This window comes from Rana temporaria, chromosome 2 (assembly GCF_905171775.1).
Source record: "Rana temporaria chromosome 2, aRanTem1.1, whole genome shotgun sequence".
In the NCBI taxonomy this organism is placed as follows: Eukaryota; Metazoa; Chordata; class Amphibia; order Anura; family Ranidae; genus Rana; species Rana temporaria.
Window position 1 is genome coordinate 37,318,693 of NC_053490.1, and position 16,172 is coordinate 37,334,864.

The 16,172-nt window shown below is 45.7% G+C and overlaps 1 protein-coding gene across 4 annotated transcripts in view; it reads right to left on the reverse strand.

Moving 5' to 3' along the window:
* Positions 1-9,762, reverse strand: part of ME3 (malic enzyme 3) — a 303,269-nt gene extending 293,507 nt beyond the window's left edge. The window contains exon 1 of one of the 4 annotated variants that reach the window (XM_040340095.1): positions 9,696-9,762. The gene's annotated coding sequence lies outside the window, so the exon portion shown is untranslated. Of the gene's footprint in view, positions 1-1,233; positions 1,336-9,695 lie in introns of those variants that run through there. The other 3 variants (XM_040340094.1, XM_040340092.1, XM_040340093.1) reach the window with 3 other exon arrangements.
* Positions 9,763-16,172: the final 6,410 nt, after the last annotated feature.

Sequence of the window (16,172 nt, forward strand, 5' to 3'; positions counted from 1 at the left end):
TACAGACAGAAGAACAGGAAGTGAGGATTTCTCAGAAGAAATAAGGACATTTAAAAGCAAAATGGAAGGATGAGGTACCGTATTTATCGGCGTATACCGCACACTTTTTTGCCCTGAAAATCATGGCAAAATCGTGGGTGCGCGGTATACGCCGATACCCGCTTTCCCGCGCCGACATATACCGAGCGCAGTACACTCGGGTATAGTCGGGCAGTCTCGGCTCCTTCCGCGCTCACGTCCTGGACGTACAGGACGTCAGCGCGAGAGTTGCAGAGCCTGCCCGACAATACACGAGTGTACTGCGCTCTGTATATGTCGGCGCAGTATTCAAACTCGGCGCGGGAAACGAGCGGGGAGGACGCGAGGACGCCGCAGAATGACGCCGGACCCGACGAAGAGGACACCCGAAGCCGCAGAAGGATGCCGGACCCGACGAAGAGGACACCGGAAGCCGCAGACGGACCCGACGAGGCCGCCGATGGACGCCGCGCAAGACACCAAAACTGTAAGTACAAAAAAAAAAAAATTTCCACAGGATTCGGGGCAACTTTAGGGGTGCGCGTTATACTGCGATAAATACGGTAAGTGAAGGAGGACTGCACTAAGGTAAAAGGGGGAATGCTAAAATTGCATACATTTACAGAAGTTGCCATATACCCCGTCTAATATTATGTCCAAAATGGTAAACATTGGCGCACAACACTTTCCATAACTAGTTTGTATACATATATTTTATAATCCACAACACACAGTTTTATTTCACTGAGCTCTGATTACTACTGATCTGTTACTTGCGCCATTTATAGTAATTAATAAAAACAAACAGCATCTTCGTCGGGATTTTGGCGACTGCGCCAAAAATACAGTCGTTTTGCTCTGACGACAGATCCGCCTGTATATGATCCATGCAAAAAAAAAAAAAAAAAAGAAGGATGCCAGATTTTACCTAAAAGAAACAATTTTCTGAAACGTAAGGGTTAATACGGGCGACCATGGAGCGCTGACTTCCGCAATCAGCCATCGTCTGATGGAAGCGAGCCTTTGCATGTCCTCCCCACCAGCAATAACAACACAAACATCTCATACTGTTACATACTATCCCCCTGGATGATCTATGACTGTATACAATGTACACATCTCCCCTCCACTCCATACACACATGAAATCATACAATGCATCAGTCCATAGACACACAACACCATGCTGCAATCGTGTCTGCATGTCTTTGTCTCATTTACCTCTCTAGCCTTTCTGTAGGGAGCAGCAGCTGCACTCAGCACCGCAGGAGTTAAAGGCAACTAAGGTCTGCTCTTTCTGCTCACTGCTGCTGAGGCTGTCTATTTTTTTTCCTCAACAACTTTATTCAGCTTGACAATGTCTTCCTGGTTACAGTCTTACACTGTACTTCAAGACTTCTCCCATCCCCCATACTCTCAGTTCTTTAATACGTAAGGATTCATGCAAAATTTTTGCATCGTAAGCAATTTAATAACGCGGGAATGCCAAAAGTTGTGTTTATACAGCAAGAAAAAAAAAAAAAAGCAAGGCGCTGCACAGCAATCATAAAAAGTTTTCCGAAAAACTTGAGCATACAAAAATACAAACAGTACACGGTGGTCCACAAAGACACATTGGGGGTTATTTACGAAAGGCAAATCCACTTTGCACTACAAGTGCAAACTACAAGTGCAAAAGTGCACTTGGAAGTGCAGTCGCTGTAAATCTGGGGAACATCTGAAATGAGGGGAAGCTCTGGATTTTATCATCCAATGTGTAAGCTAAAATGCAGTTTTTAATTTTCCTTGCACGTCCCCCTCAGATTTACAGCGACTGCACTTCCAAGCGCACTTTCAGTGCAATTTCAGTGCACTTTGCACTTGTAGGCCCGGATTCTCATACGAGTTACGCCGGCGTATCTCCAGTCCGAGCCATCGTATCTATGCGCCTGATTCTTAGAATCAGTTACCCATAGATTTGTATTAGATCCGACCGGCGTAAGTCTCTTACGCCGTCGGATCTTAACTGCATATTTACGCTGGCCGATAGGGACGTGTACGCTGATTTACGCCTAGAAATAGGCGTTTACCTTAGGCTTTTCCCGGCATAAAGTTACCCCTGCTATATGAGGCGTACCAATGTTAAGTATGGACGTCGTTTCCTCGTCAAATTTTTTCAATTTTACGTTGTTTGCGTAAGTCGTTCGCGAATAGGGCTGGGCGTCATTTACGTTCACTTCAAAAGCATTGGCTTCTTGTGGCTTAATTTGGAGCATGCGCACTGGGATACTTTCACGGACGGCGCATGCGGCGTTCGTAAAAAGCGTAATTTACGTGGGGTCACATAACATTTACATAACACACGCCCACATCTTCCACATTTGAATTAGGCGGGCTTACGCAGGCCTATTTACGCTACGCCGCCGCAACTTTGGTTTGTGAATACTGCACTTGCCTGTCAAATTTGCGGAGGCGTAACGTAAATAGGACACGTTACGCCCGCACAAAGATGCGCTCTCCTACGTGAATCCGGGCCGTAGTTTGCACTTGTAGTGCAAACTGGATTTGCCTTTAGTAAATTACCCCTATAGGCTCGGTTCACACTGCAGCGATGCGGGGACCCTGCGAATCCACTGCGGGTTCATGTATTGCATGCCTCCCAGGAGCAGTTCACACTGCCCTATGCAAACTGCTGGGAATGTCAATTAAAAGTTAACGACACCACCCAGATCGGTTCGCATATCGCTTATTGCGATTTTTTTTTACCAAACAATATGTAGAAGAATACATATTGGCCTAAACTGATATAGAATTTATTTTTTCATTATTTTCAGTCTTTTTTTGTTTATAGTGCAAAAAATTAAAACTGCAGAGGTGATCAACTACTACCAAAATAAAGCTCTATTTGTGGAAAAAAAAAAACGTAAATTTTGTTTGGGTACAGCGTCGCAGTTAAAACGACGCAGTGCGCGAATCGCAAAAATGGTCTGGTCATTAACCACTTAAGCCCCGGACCAAAATGCAGCTAAAAGACCAGTCCAGGTTTTGCGATTCGGCACTGCGTCGCTTTAACAGACAATTGCGCGGTCGTGCGACGTCCTTTTTTTCCCACGAATAGAGCTTTCTTTTGGTGGTATTTGATCACCTCTGCGGTTTTAAATTTTTGCGCTATAAACAAAAATAGAGCGACAGTTTTGAAAAAAATGCATTATTTTTAACTTTTTTCTATAATAAATATCCCCCAAAAATATATAAAAAAACATTTTTTTTCTCAGTTTAGGCCGATACGTATTCTTCTACATATTTTTGGTAAAAAAAATCGCAATAAGCGTTTATCGGTTGGTTTGCGCAAAATTTATAGCGTTTACAAAATAGGGGATAGTTTTATTGCATTTTTATTAATTTTTTTTTTTTTTTTACTACTAATGGCGGCGATCAGCGATTTTTTTCGTGACTGCGACATTATGGCGGAAACATCGGACAATTTTGACACATTTTTGGGACCATTGTCATTTTCACAGCAAAAAATGCATTTAAATTGCATTGTTTATTGTGAAAATGACAGTTGCAGTTTTGGAGTTAACCACAGGGGGCGCTGATGGTGTTATGTTTCACCTAGTGTGTGTTTACAACTGTAGGGGGGTGTGGCTGCAGGTCTGACGTCATCGATCGAGTCTCCCTATAAAAGGGATGACACATTCGATGCAGCCGTCACAGTGAAGCACGGGGGAAGCCGTGTTTACACACAGCTCTCCCCGTTCTTCAGCTCCGGGGAGCGATCGCGGGGGGGGTGGCTAGAAACAAATAGCCGCCCCCTCATCCCGGATCGCTCACAGAGGCTTACCGACCGCCGCATGTACCGGGGGGGGGGGTCCGATCGGACCCCCGACCCAGTCTAGGCAGGGACGTACGGGTACGCCCATCTGCCTGTACGTGCCATTCTGTGGACGTATATGTACATGTGGCAGTCGTTAAGTGGTTAAAGGGGAGTTCCAGCCTTTTTAGGTTTATTAAAAGTCAGCAGCTACAAAAAGTATAGCTATTGACTTTTAATAAACAGTCGCTCCTCCCTCCGCTGGCGCCTCCATTCATAGTGTGGGCACTCGGCCGTGACAGCTTTCGACGGTCGGGCACGCAATGTGCATGCGCGAGCGGCATTGCGCTCCCTGAGTGGACAGGCGATCTCCCGGGACCTGTCACGTGTCCCAGGAGATCGCCTAGACGGAGGGGCCGCCTAAGGCGAGAGGAGAAGTCGCCGAGGCGGTCCCTGGGCGGAAGGAGGAAGTGGGACAAGAAGTCCCACTCCTAACGAAGCCCCCACTCCCCCCCCCCAAAAAAATAATTACATGCCAAATGTGGCATGTAAGGGGGTGAGGAGTACTTAAAGCGGAAGTTCCACTTCTGGTCCTTAAGTGGTTAAATTGCGTGTGCGACAGGGAATCTGGTTTTAAATTGAGAAGTGCTGTGGTTGGGTCTGGCAGTATGGGAGCCTCAAACAATTCAGCCATTTTATTTTATCTTATTGATGTGCGATTTGATCAAAACGATGAACTCTACAAACAATCAAATATCCATAGCCATAACTTCCTTTCTTTTTAGATTCATTTTAAGGATTTGATCAAACTGAATCAATTGGCCAGGATTGAAAATAGATTGTTTTGCAGCAATCAGCAATACTGAGATTCTTTGGTTATGAATACGATTGTATTTTGATCTATCAAATTATGAGATTACAGCGGAAACAGAATTGTGATCGATAATTTATTATTGTAAATTATGATCGGATCTTACATTACATTCAGCTTTTTTTTAGCTGTACATACTGTGACAGGAAGTCAGGTAAATCTGTGGGTGTTGTCACGGACGGGACATACATTTCTGCCTTGTTAGACAATACACTAATTGTTATTAGGTGTCGGCTGAAAAATGTAGCCAGGAAAGGTTTGAGGCCGTTGAAAAACTTCAGCTGTTCAGAATGAGGCAATTAAGGCCTCTATAAGTAGTCCAAAGGATTACCACTAATTGGCTGCATCATTCCTGAGGCTTTGTGAGTAAGGAGAGCAGCACTGAAGTTCTTATGAGGAGGTGAGGAGAGGATTGATTTTTCTGTGTGATAAAAAATCAAAAGACTATTGTTTTCTGCTGTATGACCAGCACTGTCTGCCCAGCACTAGGCTGAGTCAGACTCCATAGATAGGTTCCTGTGTGGAAGGTAGACGCCCAGAGTGGCTAGGATTTATTTTATGTTTGATTTTGTTTATGCTGTTTGGATGCTTGCAATTGTTTTCCAGCAAGATGGAAAAATAAACCCAAATCTTTGTTTTCAACTGTCTTCGACTGCCAGTCTGTATAAATTCAGTGTGTGGTGAACCCAACCAAGGGGGTCACACACCCCGCTACCGAGCGAACCCCTTACAATACCTTGTAAAGCTATTTTCTCAGCCGGCTTCTGGGTAGTGAATCCCGCGAGAGTGGGCGTTCCTATGCAGCAGTTAGTGATTGACATGATGACAAACACTACCCCCCCCCCCCCCCGTCGCATAAGTTGCCGAAAGAAGCTGAACGTCGGTGCGCAGGCGCCGTATAGCGCTAACTTGACGTTCGGCAGCTCGTGACGCTTCTTATGCGACGGGGGGGGGGGGGGGCTAGTGTTTGTCATCATGTCAATCACTAATTGCGGCATAGGAACGCCCACTCCCGCGGGAGGCACTACCCGGAAGCCCGAAAATAGCTTTACAAGGCATGTACAGCAAAAAAAAAAAAAAAATTGGCATACCGACAATGTCGGTAGTGAGCTGGATGTAATGTTAGAATTTTTTTTTAGGGTGAACCCCCGCTTTAACTGCTGCTCAGAATCCAATTGCATGTGTGCAGCATATTGATAGAATGGGTTGTAAATTAACCACCTGAGGCCCGCGCTATAGCCGAATGACGGCTACAGTGCGGACCTGAAAATCCAACTGGATGTCAATTGACGTCCGCCCCTTTTGGCGTTCCGAGCTCTGTGGAAACTCTGTGTTGGCCGTGTCCCTTGGACACAGCCAATCACAGATCGCAGCGAACGGCCAATCAGAGTGGCCGTTTGCTATGCGATCTGTGCGGCCAATGAGAGATGATCTCAAATGTAAACATATGAGATCATCTCTCATTGCCGGCTCTCACAGAGACAGCGTCCTGTCTCTGGAGAGGAGACCGATCTGTGTCCCTTGTACATAGGGACACAAATCGGTCACCCCCCCAGTCACCCCCCTCCACCTACAGTTAGAACACTATATAAGGAACATATTTAACCCCTTCCTCACCCCCTAGTGTTAACCCCTTCAATGGCAGTCACATTTATACAGTAATTAGTGCATATTTATAGCACTGATCGCAGTATAAATGTGAATGGCGCCAAAAATGTGTTCGATGTTTCCGCCATATTGTCGCCGTCCCAATACAAATCACAGATCGACGCCATTACTAGTAAAAAAAAAAAATAATAAAAAAAAAAAAAAATGCTGTCCCGTATTTTGTAGGTGCTATAACTTTTGCGCAAACCAGTCGCTTATTGCGATCTTTTTTTTTTTACCAAAAATATGTAGAATACGTATGGGCCTAAACTGAGATTTTTTTTTTTTTTAATTGGGATATTTATTATAGCAACACGTGAAAAATAATGTATTTTTTTTAAAAAATTTCGCTCTTTTTTGTTTATAGCGCAAAAAATAAAAACCGCACAGGCGATCAAATACCACCAAAATAAAGCTCTACTTGTGGGGAAAAAAGGACGTCAATTTTGTTTGGGAGCCACGTCGCACAACCGCGCAATTGTCAGTTAAAGCGACGCAGTGCCGGAAGCTGAAATTTCACCTGGGCAGGAGGGGGGTATATGTGCCCAGTAAGCAAGTGGTTAATTCCTATCCAAAGAGATTGATTGGAAAAAAAAATTGATCTTTTATCCACCATATGTACCTGGACATGACTGTACAATGTGTGCAACTGTGTGTAATCTGCCAACCCCCCCCCCCCAATCCTCTACCTTCATCATCACACCCTACCTCCAACAGCGCTCCATTCATACACCTCCCCCCAAATCTAAACAAATAAAGATTGGTCTTCCTCCATTACTGCCTTCCTTCCTCTCTATTATTTCCTTCTAACAACGAGGTGATAAGTAGTGACTGCCTGACCACCACTGATGAATTACAATTCCCAGCATGCTCTGCAGCATGGGAGGTATTGCATGGCAGGGCTTGTGACTGAACACAACAACAGTTACATTGCACAGACATTGGGGGGGGATTTACAAAAACTGGAGAGTGCAAAATCTCGTGCAGCTCTGCATAGAAACCAATCAGCTTTCAGGTTTTATCAGTGGCGGCTGGTGCTCAAAATTTTTGGGGGGGGCGCAAACGAAAAAACAAAAAAAACAATTGCAGCCTCACTGTACCTATCAATTGTCACCACTGTGCCATGCCATCAAATGCAGTCACTGTGCCATCAAAACGCAACCACTGTGCCATCAAAACGCAGCCACTGTGCCATGCCATCAAAACGCAGCCACTGTACCATCAAAACGCAGCCACTGTGCCATGCCATCAAAACGCAGCCACCGTGCCATGCCATCAAAACACAGCCACTGTGCCATACCATCAAACGCAGCTACTGTGCCATCAATTGTCACCACTATGCCATCAAACACAGCCACTGTGCCCCCAATTGTCGCCACTGTGCTCTCAATTGTTGCCACTGTGCCCCCAATTGTCGCCACTGTGCTCCCAATTGTCACCACTGTGCCCCCAATTGTCGCCACTGTGCCCCCAATTGTAGCCACTGTGCCCCCAATTGTAGCCACTGTGCCCTTAATTGTAGCCACTGTGCCCCCACTTGTAGCCACTATGCCCCCACTTGTAGCCACCGTGCCCAGTACCCCCCCTGGCACTTACCTTTATGGCTTCTACGTCCCTCGATGTCCCTCGTCCCGCCCTCGATGACGCTTCAGCCAATCAGGTTACCTGATTGGCTGAGACGCCTGTCAGTCTTATCCTCGGACGTACGGCCAGTACGTCCCGAGCATGTTGGCTGAAAACGTTCTGCCGTCTGTATGCAGAACAAGTTTACGTCCAATGCACTTTGCACAAAACTCCACGGATTTGTCAGATGGAAATCCGATCGTGTGTACGAGGCTTTAGAAATGAATTTTTTCACGAAAAATCCTCCATCCCGCTCCTTCCAATTTTCATGTCAATTGGGACAAAAACGCCCCTTAAGCCTCGTATACACGATCGGATATTCCAACAACAATTGTGTGATGGAAGGGTTTTGTCGGATAATCCGACCGTTTGTACGCTCCATCAGACAATTGTTGTTGAAATTTCTGACAACAAATGTTGTATAGCCATGCTTTCAAATTGTCCGACAACAAATGCGTTCCTTTGGATTATCTGATTGTGTGTACACAAATCTGTCAACTAAAATCCAAACACGCATGCTCCGAAACCAATGCTAGACAACATTAGCAGAAGTTGCCCAAAGGGTGGCGCTAAAGAGCTGAAAAACCATGTATTTTTGTGTACGTTGGCTGAAAAAGTTCTGCCGTCTGTATGCAGAACAAGTTCACGGCCAACGACCTTTGCACAAAATTCCACAGATTTGTCCGATGGATGTCCAATCGTGTGTACGAGACTAAAGTTTGATCCCATTAATGATTTAAAAAATCAAACAAACATTCTTAAAATTAAAAATTTGGAATGAAATTCTACTAGTTCTATAGTCAGCTTTAGGTGAACCCCTTGGGGTAGATTAAGAGAGAATTTACGCCGGCGTATCCATAGATACGCCGCGTAAATTCAAATCTGCGCCGGCGTATCTACTTTCTGTATTCAGAAAGCTAGATACGCCGACATTAGCCTAAGATACGACTGGCATAAGTCTCTTACGCCTTCATATCTTAGGGTGTATTCTGACGCTGGCCGCTAGAGGCGCCTTCCGTTGTTGTCGGCGTAGAATATGCTAATTATCTAGATACGCCGATTCACAAACGTACGTACACCCGGCGCAATTTATTTACGTCGTTTACGTTAGGCTTTTTCGGCGTAAGGTTGTTCCTGCTATTAGGAGGCGCAGCCAATGTTAAGTATGGACGTCGTTCCCTCTTCGAAATTTGAATTTTTTACGTCGTTTGCGCAAGTCGTTCGCGAATAGGGCTGGACGTAATTTACATTCACGTCGAAACCAATACGTCGTTGCGCCGTACTTGGAAGCAGTGCACACTGGGATATGTACATGGACGGAGCATGCGCCGTCCGTAAAAAACGTCAATCGCGTTGGGTCATCAAACATTTACATAAAACACGCCCCCCTTCCACATTTGAATTACGCGCGCTTACGCCAGCCCCATTTACGCTACGCCGCCGCAACTTACGGAGCAAGTGCTTTGTGAATACTGCACTTGCTCCTGTAAGTTACGGCGGCGTAGCATAAAGACGATACGCTGCGCCGCCGTAAGAAGAAGCGCACGCACCTGAATCTACCCCCTTGTTGATAACTGCGTCATTTTTGAAACAACATTTTTCGAATGAATCAAAGCATTTCAACATCTCCCGTGTAATCAATCCCTACAACTTTCCCCCTAGGCAGACGTTAGGAAGCGCGGACTCATCACACATGATCCCAGGATCCTGTTTCTGTTCCCTGACGCACGCACGGCTGTGTTACCTCCGATGTGATGGCTGAGCTGGAGCTGTGCTGGTGTCAGTGGCAGGCGGCGAGGTCCTGAGTGACGGACGCTGCATGTGACTGATATAGGACATTGGAATCTCCGTACTCCCACCTGTCCCTCCAATCCCAGCACAGAGTCAGGGGGTGCTGCCTGCAGATCTGCTGCACAAATGTTCCTCATTTACCATCTGCTTACCATACCGGCCCATACCTTGCGTCACAACAACATAAAAGCTTTTCAGCGATGGGAAACATTTTTTATTATTGATTTAATTTTTTTTATAGAATGTACTATAGAAAAGCGGGGGGGTCAATAACTTGGTAAATATAGGGGGCCCCTGACAGGTTCAGAAGGCTCACCGTAGCTTTGTTTTTGTAAACTTGCTGTCATTTTTTTTTTATTAGGATACATTTATTTATTAGGATTAGGAAATTTAACCACTTAAGCCCCGGACCAAAATGCAGCTAAAGGCCCAGGCCAGGTTTTGCGATTCGGCACTGCGTCGCTTTAACAGACAATTGCGCGGTCGTGCGACGTGGCTCCCAAACAAATATGACGTCCTTTTTTTCCCCACAAATAGAGCTTTCTTTTGGTGGTATTTGATCACCTCTGCGGTTTTTATTTTTTGCGCTATACACAAAAATAGAGCGACAGTTTTGAAAAAAATGCAATATTTTTTTCTATAATAAATATCCCCCAAAAATATATAAAAAAACTTTTTTTTTTACTCAGTTTAGGCCGATACGTATGCGTTTATCGATTGGTTTGCGCAAAATTTATAGCGTTTACAAAATAGGGGATAGTTTTATTGCATTTTTATTAATTATTATTTTTTTACTACTAATGGCGGCGATCAGCGATTTTTTTCGTGACTGCGACATTATAGAGGACACTTTTGACACATTTTTGGGACCATTGTCATTTTCACAGCAAAAAATGCATTTAAATTGCATTGTTTATTGTGAAAATGACAGTTGCAGTTTGGGAGTTAACCACAGGGGGCGCTGAAGGAGTTATGTTTCACCCAGTGTGTGTTTACAACTGTAGGGGGGTGTGGCTGTAGGTCTGACGTCATCGATTGTGTCTCCCCTATAAAAGGGTTGACACGATCGATGCAGCCGCCACAGTGAAGCACGGGGAAGCCGTGTTTACATACGGCTCTCCCCGTTCTTCAGCTCCGGGGAGCGATCGCGAGGGGGCGGCTAGAAACGAATAGCCGCCCCCTCATCCCGGATCGTTCCCAGGCGATTTCCGACTGCTGCATGTACCAGGGGGGTCCCGATCGGACCCCCGACCCCGTCTAGGCAGGGACGTACATGTACGCCCATCTGCCTGTACGTGCCATTCTGTGGACGTATATGTACATGCAGCGGTCATTAAGTGGTTAATTATTTATTTGGATTACATTTGTCTACTAGGATCATCGTATTTATTTACAAAATAATGGACCCTAAGAGCCGGTTCACACTGGGGCGGCGCGACTTCGGTGGCGACTCGGCAAGGCGTCCTGAAGACGACTTCAGAGGCGACTTGCAAAATGACTTCTGTATAGAAGTCAATCCGAGTCGCCCCCGAAGTCGTACAAGAACCTTTTTCTAAGTCGGAGCAACTTGCGTCGCTCCTATTAGAACGGTTCTATTGACTAGAATGGGACGCGACTTGTCAGGCGGCTGAGTCGCCTGACGAGTCGCCCCAGTGTGAACCGGCTCTAACAAACTAAATATAATTATTAGTAGAAAGAGCAAATGCAGCCACCATCATTTATTTCATTCACACATTTCTGGCCAGGACCGGTTCCAGGTAACTGCAGCAGTGCCCCCCCCCCCCATAATATTTAGCACCGATAGCGCGAGAGCCTTTCCAATTCAATAATTATTAGTAGATTCATAAAAACTTATCAGTAGATACGCCGTCGTGAATCCGAATCCCCGCCGTCGTATATTTAAGCGTATTCTCAAACTGAGATACGCTTAAATATTGCTAAGATACGACCGGCGTAAGTCTCCTACGCCGTCGTATCTTAACTGCATATTTACGCTGGCCGTTAGGGGTGTGTACGCTGATTTATGCCTAGAATATGTAAATCAGCTAGATACGCCTATTCACGAACGTACGCCCGGCCGTCGCAGTACAGATACGCCGTTTACGTAAGGGGTTTTCAGGCGTAAAGATAAACCACCAAAAACATGGCGCAGCCAATGTTAAGTATGGACGTCGGAACCGCGTTGAATTTTTCAAATTTTACGTTGTTTGCGTAACTCGTCCGTGAATGGGGCTGGCCGTTATTTACGTTCACGTCGAAAGCATGACGATTTCCTGACGTCATTTGGAGCATGCACACTGGGATACGTCCACGGACGGCGCATGCGCCGTTCGATCGAAACGTCATTTACGTGGGGTCACAGTTATTATAAATAAAACACGCCCACAGCTTTAACATTTGAATTAGGCGGGCTTACGCCGGCCCTAATACGCTACGCCGCCTTCGGCGGCAAAATCTTTGAAAATACCAAACTAGCCTCTCAAAGTTACAGCGGCGTAGCGTATAGGAGATTCGCTACGCCCGCCTAAAGGTACGTGAATCTACCCCAAGAACTATAACGGTACCCAATTTTTGTAAAAAGTATCTATTGTATGATAAAAATTGCACATGTATACATATCAAAATACATACAAAACCCATAAAAGCTGCACATAAAACATAACCAAAACCGTCTAGTACTCCTTGAATATAGATCAACGTTTCTCAACCAGTGTGCCGCGGCACACTGGTGTGCCGTGAAGAGTCCCCAGGTGTGCCGCGGCAAAATGGTCCCAAATATTGTAACACTACTGCTGGGCATTTGTCTTTACAGCGGTGCCGGTCCGCTGTGTAAAACTCACTTCCCGGCACTCAGGAAGCTGTGCTGGCTGTGCGGGCCTCCCGACCGCATCTTGCCAACCGAATACGTCATCGGTTGCTATGGGAGGGTCGGATGCACGCACTGCTTCTGTGACGTGAGAGCCGCGGGTACCGTCCTTAACTCTGCCTGGCGCGCTTTTCCCTGAGGGGGAAGAAGAAAGGGTAGAAGAGCCACTGTGACCGACACTGCTCCCCTGCCCGCAGACATGGCCACCCGCTCAGAGAGGGAGAAGGCCCTGAAGCTGAAAAAGCAGCACCAGGCCATCCTGTCTCGTATGCTGAGGGAGGAGGACAACAAGTATTGCGCTGACTGCGAGGCCAAGGGTAAGGTGGTGAGGGGGGGCTCTGCTATGAATAACCAGCTGTCACAGTCACTGACACCCCACATCCTCCATTCATGGCTGCAGCACTCTGGATCTGATTGGTTGTTGTGCAGCTCTGACAGTTCTTCTTTCAGTGTATGTGTGCATGTGTACACATGTCTGTTAGTGTGTGTGTGACAAAAGTAGTTCTGATGGTACAGGAATAGGGGGGTCAGGATTAAAAGTAAAATACATACAGACAGATGCGCACGCACACAAACCGACGCACACAAACAGACACACGTGTGTGTTTGTACGTGTGTCTGTTTGTGTGCGTGCGCATCTGTCTGTATGTATGTTACTTTTAATCCTGACCCCCCCTATTCCTGTACCATCAGAACTACTTTTGTAGGGCTTGTTTGAGATAGCAGCAAGGACTGCTGCTCCTCTGAAAAGCAATTTGTGTTCATATCGCTTTTCAGGGGCATTTGTCAGCCAGTAAAGAGGCATATCTTGCCTCCTCACCACCTGTTTTAAGCCCGTAAATGCAATGCACACAGTTGCGGGGTAGTTGCAGTACAGCCCCAATCACCCTGGGTATATCTCCAGCTGCAGCCACAGCATGTTTACACCCCCAGCTGTTGCCTCTGCAGCTAAAGGGGCAAAAGTTGGGGGTGGTAAAAACAGCTCAACCATGTGGTTTTACTGCCCCTCCAGCCTGACATGTGAACATGTTCTGTATGGATGCGTGCTGCATGTAGGGCAGCCCATTCATTTCCCTACCCACAGTAATGCGGGGGAAAGAAGTCGCCGACCCTTTTTTTTAAAATTGTGCCACAACAAAAGCAACCCATGTTTGCCAATGGATGGGGCACCATTAAGATTTAATGGCACCCCTAAAGAGCAGAGCATTTGTCTGTGTGTCAAGAACAAGCGCGATTTTGCAAGTGTTCCGCAACACACAGCGACGTGAACCAAGTCTTGGACAGGGGTGCCTCAAGACTGAAAATATTTTTCAAGGGCGCCCCGACTGGAAAAAGGTTGAGAAACACTGATATAGAAAGTACGCACCGCAAATTATCCCCTTCCCTTTCCCATTGGAAAAAACTTTACCCACTGATATAGATATTTGGTGGGTCTCCTATAGTAGAGCACAGTGAGTTGCTGTAATTTCGACGCAGTTTGGGTTTTCAGGAGGTAACCCGCTTCTTCAGGAAAAGTTTAATATTCAAAAACGTCAAAAAATAAACATATTAAATGGTCCTCCTACAAATCGTCATTGTCACACATATAATGCCACAGGACGGTCCTCCTCATTTTCCAAGATAGTCATTCGTTCCTATGTGATAGTAACTTATGCCTCGTACACACGATCGGTTAAACCGATGAGAATGGTCCGATGGACCGTTTTCATCGGTCAAAACCGATCGTGTGTGGGCGCCATCGGTTATTTAACCATCGGTTAAAAAAAAGCCAACTTGTTTTAAATTTAACCGATGGATTCCTAACCGATAAAAAAAAAACGATCGTTAGTAGGCGCGATCATCGGCTAAAAATCCACGCATGCTCAGAATCAAGTCGACGCATGCTTGGAAGCATTGAACTTCGCTTTTTTTCAGCATGTCGTTGTGTTTTACGTCACCGCGTTCTGACACGATGGTGTGTAGGCGCGACGGACCATCAGTCAGCTTCATCGGTTAACCAATGAAAACGGTCCATTGGTCCGTTCTCATCGGCTGGACTGATCGTGTGTACGCGGCATAAGTATCCATAGTCAAATCGTATAGTGTGCACCTAGTGGTATACAAGGTGTTATATTAGGTAGGAAAAGATAGACTATCTTAGAAAACGAGGAGGACCGTCCTGTGGCATTATACAGTATTTATAAGGATTGTGACAGTCCCAACCAGGCAGTGGCGTATCTAGGGTATGGCAGCCATGGCAAGTGCATGGGGAGGGGGGGCGGCAAAAAGCTACCCCCTGCACTGAAAAAAAAAACACCCGTCCTCCTGTGGCCGCCTCCCACACTAATGTAGCTCCCGCCATCGCGACCGGCCTGCTGAAGCGCGGCGCCGGCACAGCAATTGCTAATATTGCTACTTGGCCTGGGGAGGGGAGTGACAGGTCCCCCCAATGACGGCTGATGACTGGCCATTAATGGCACAGTGGCTGCGTTTGCGTATATAGTATTATTATATTTATTGATTTGTTATATTAATTTATTATACAAACTGTAAGGTAGTCATCAGAACTTCAACTTCATGCTCTTGGTGCTATTTATCCTTCAGTGGTGATCGGGGTATTTGGCCGGTAGCATGATTTATACATATGTGTAATATATGTATAATGCTGATTTGTTAATATGTTGAAGTACCCTTCTTTATATATACACATTGTGGGATTTCAGTGTAATTTTAAATTTTGCTTCCGTGGTAGTGGTATATTTGTTCAACTAGATGAACACCACGGGATGTTGTCTGTATATGATCATGTGATTGGCTTTAGTCCGTGCTGTACGGACTTTTACCAGAATTTGAGATATATTCCAATTGTTTTGTAAAGTCAGCGCTTTTAAGTCAATTGTTTTTATTTGTATCATATTAAAATATGTTATTTTTTCATAAACCGCAATTGCCGAGGCGTTGTGGTGTTTCTGCAATGATGTAGTCATTGGTACCTCCCCATTGGTCCGTTCGCGCCGATGCGAGTGTGTGATTGGCTATTTATAGCCTAAGCAAGCCTCAGTCACACATTGACCCATGATTAAGTCACGTGTCCAGTGACGATACGCGTGGGGGAGGAGCTTGAGTGACGGGACGCACGGAGGTGCCGGATGAGGAGCCTGACAAGCTGAGCAGCACACATGCACATACGTTGAAGCCTTAATGTTACCGAGGATTCGTGAGTGATATTCTGAGTATTGTGAGACGCCAGTATTTCATCTACGGTATCACACTATTGGTCTTTTCTGTCTCCCTTTTCTCTGCATATTTGAGCACGTGAATACCTGGTGGAAAGCACACTCTGACCTGACAAGTCTGATTATCACATCATCAAGCTGTTGATATCTCACACACTGTGTATGTGTGGTCTGGGAAGGTGTAGCTGAGTTGCTCTAGGATTATAGCATCAAGGGACGATTTATAATGAATTTTGGAACTTTTTTCCTTTTATATTCTTTGTATAATATTGTCTTTCTCCTCCAGTAATTTTGATGTGTTGACACCTCACTTAATCAGTTGTTTTAGCGCATTATTATTTACACATAT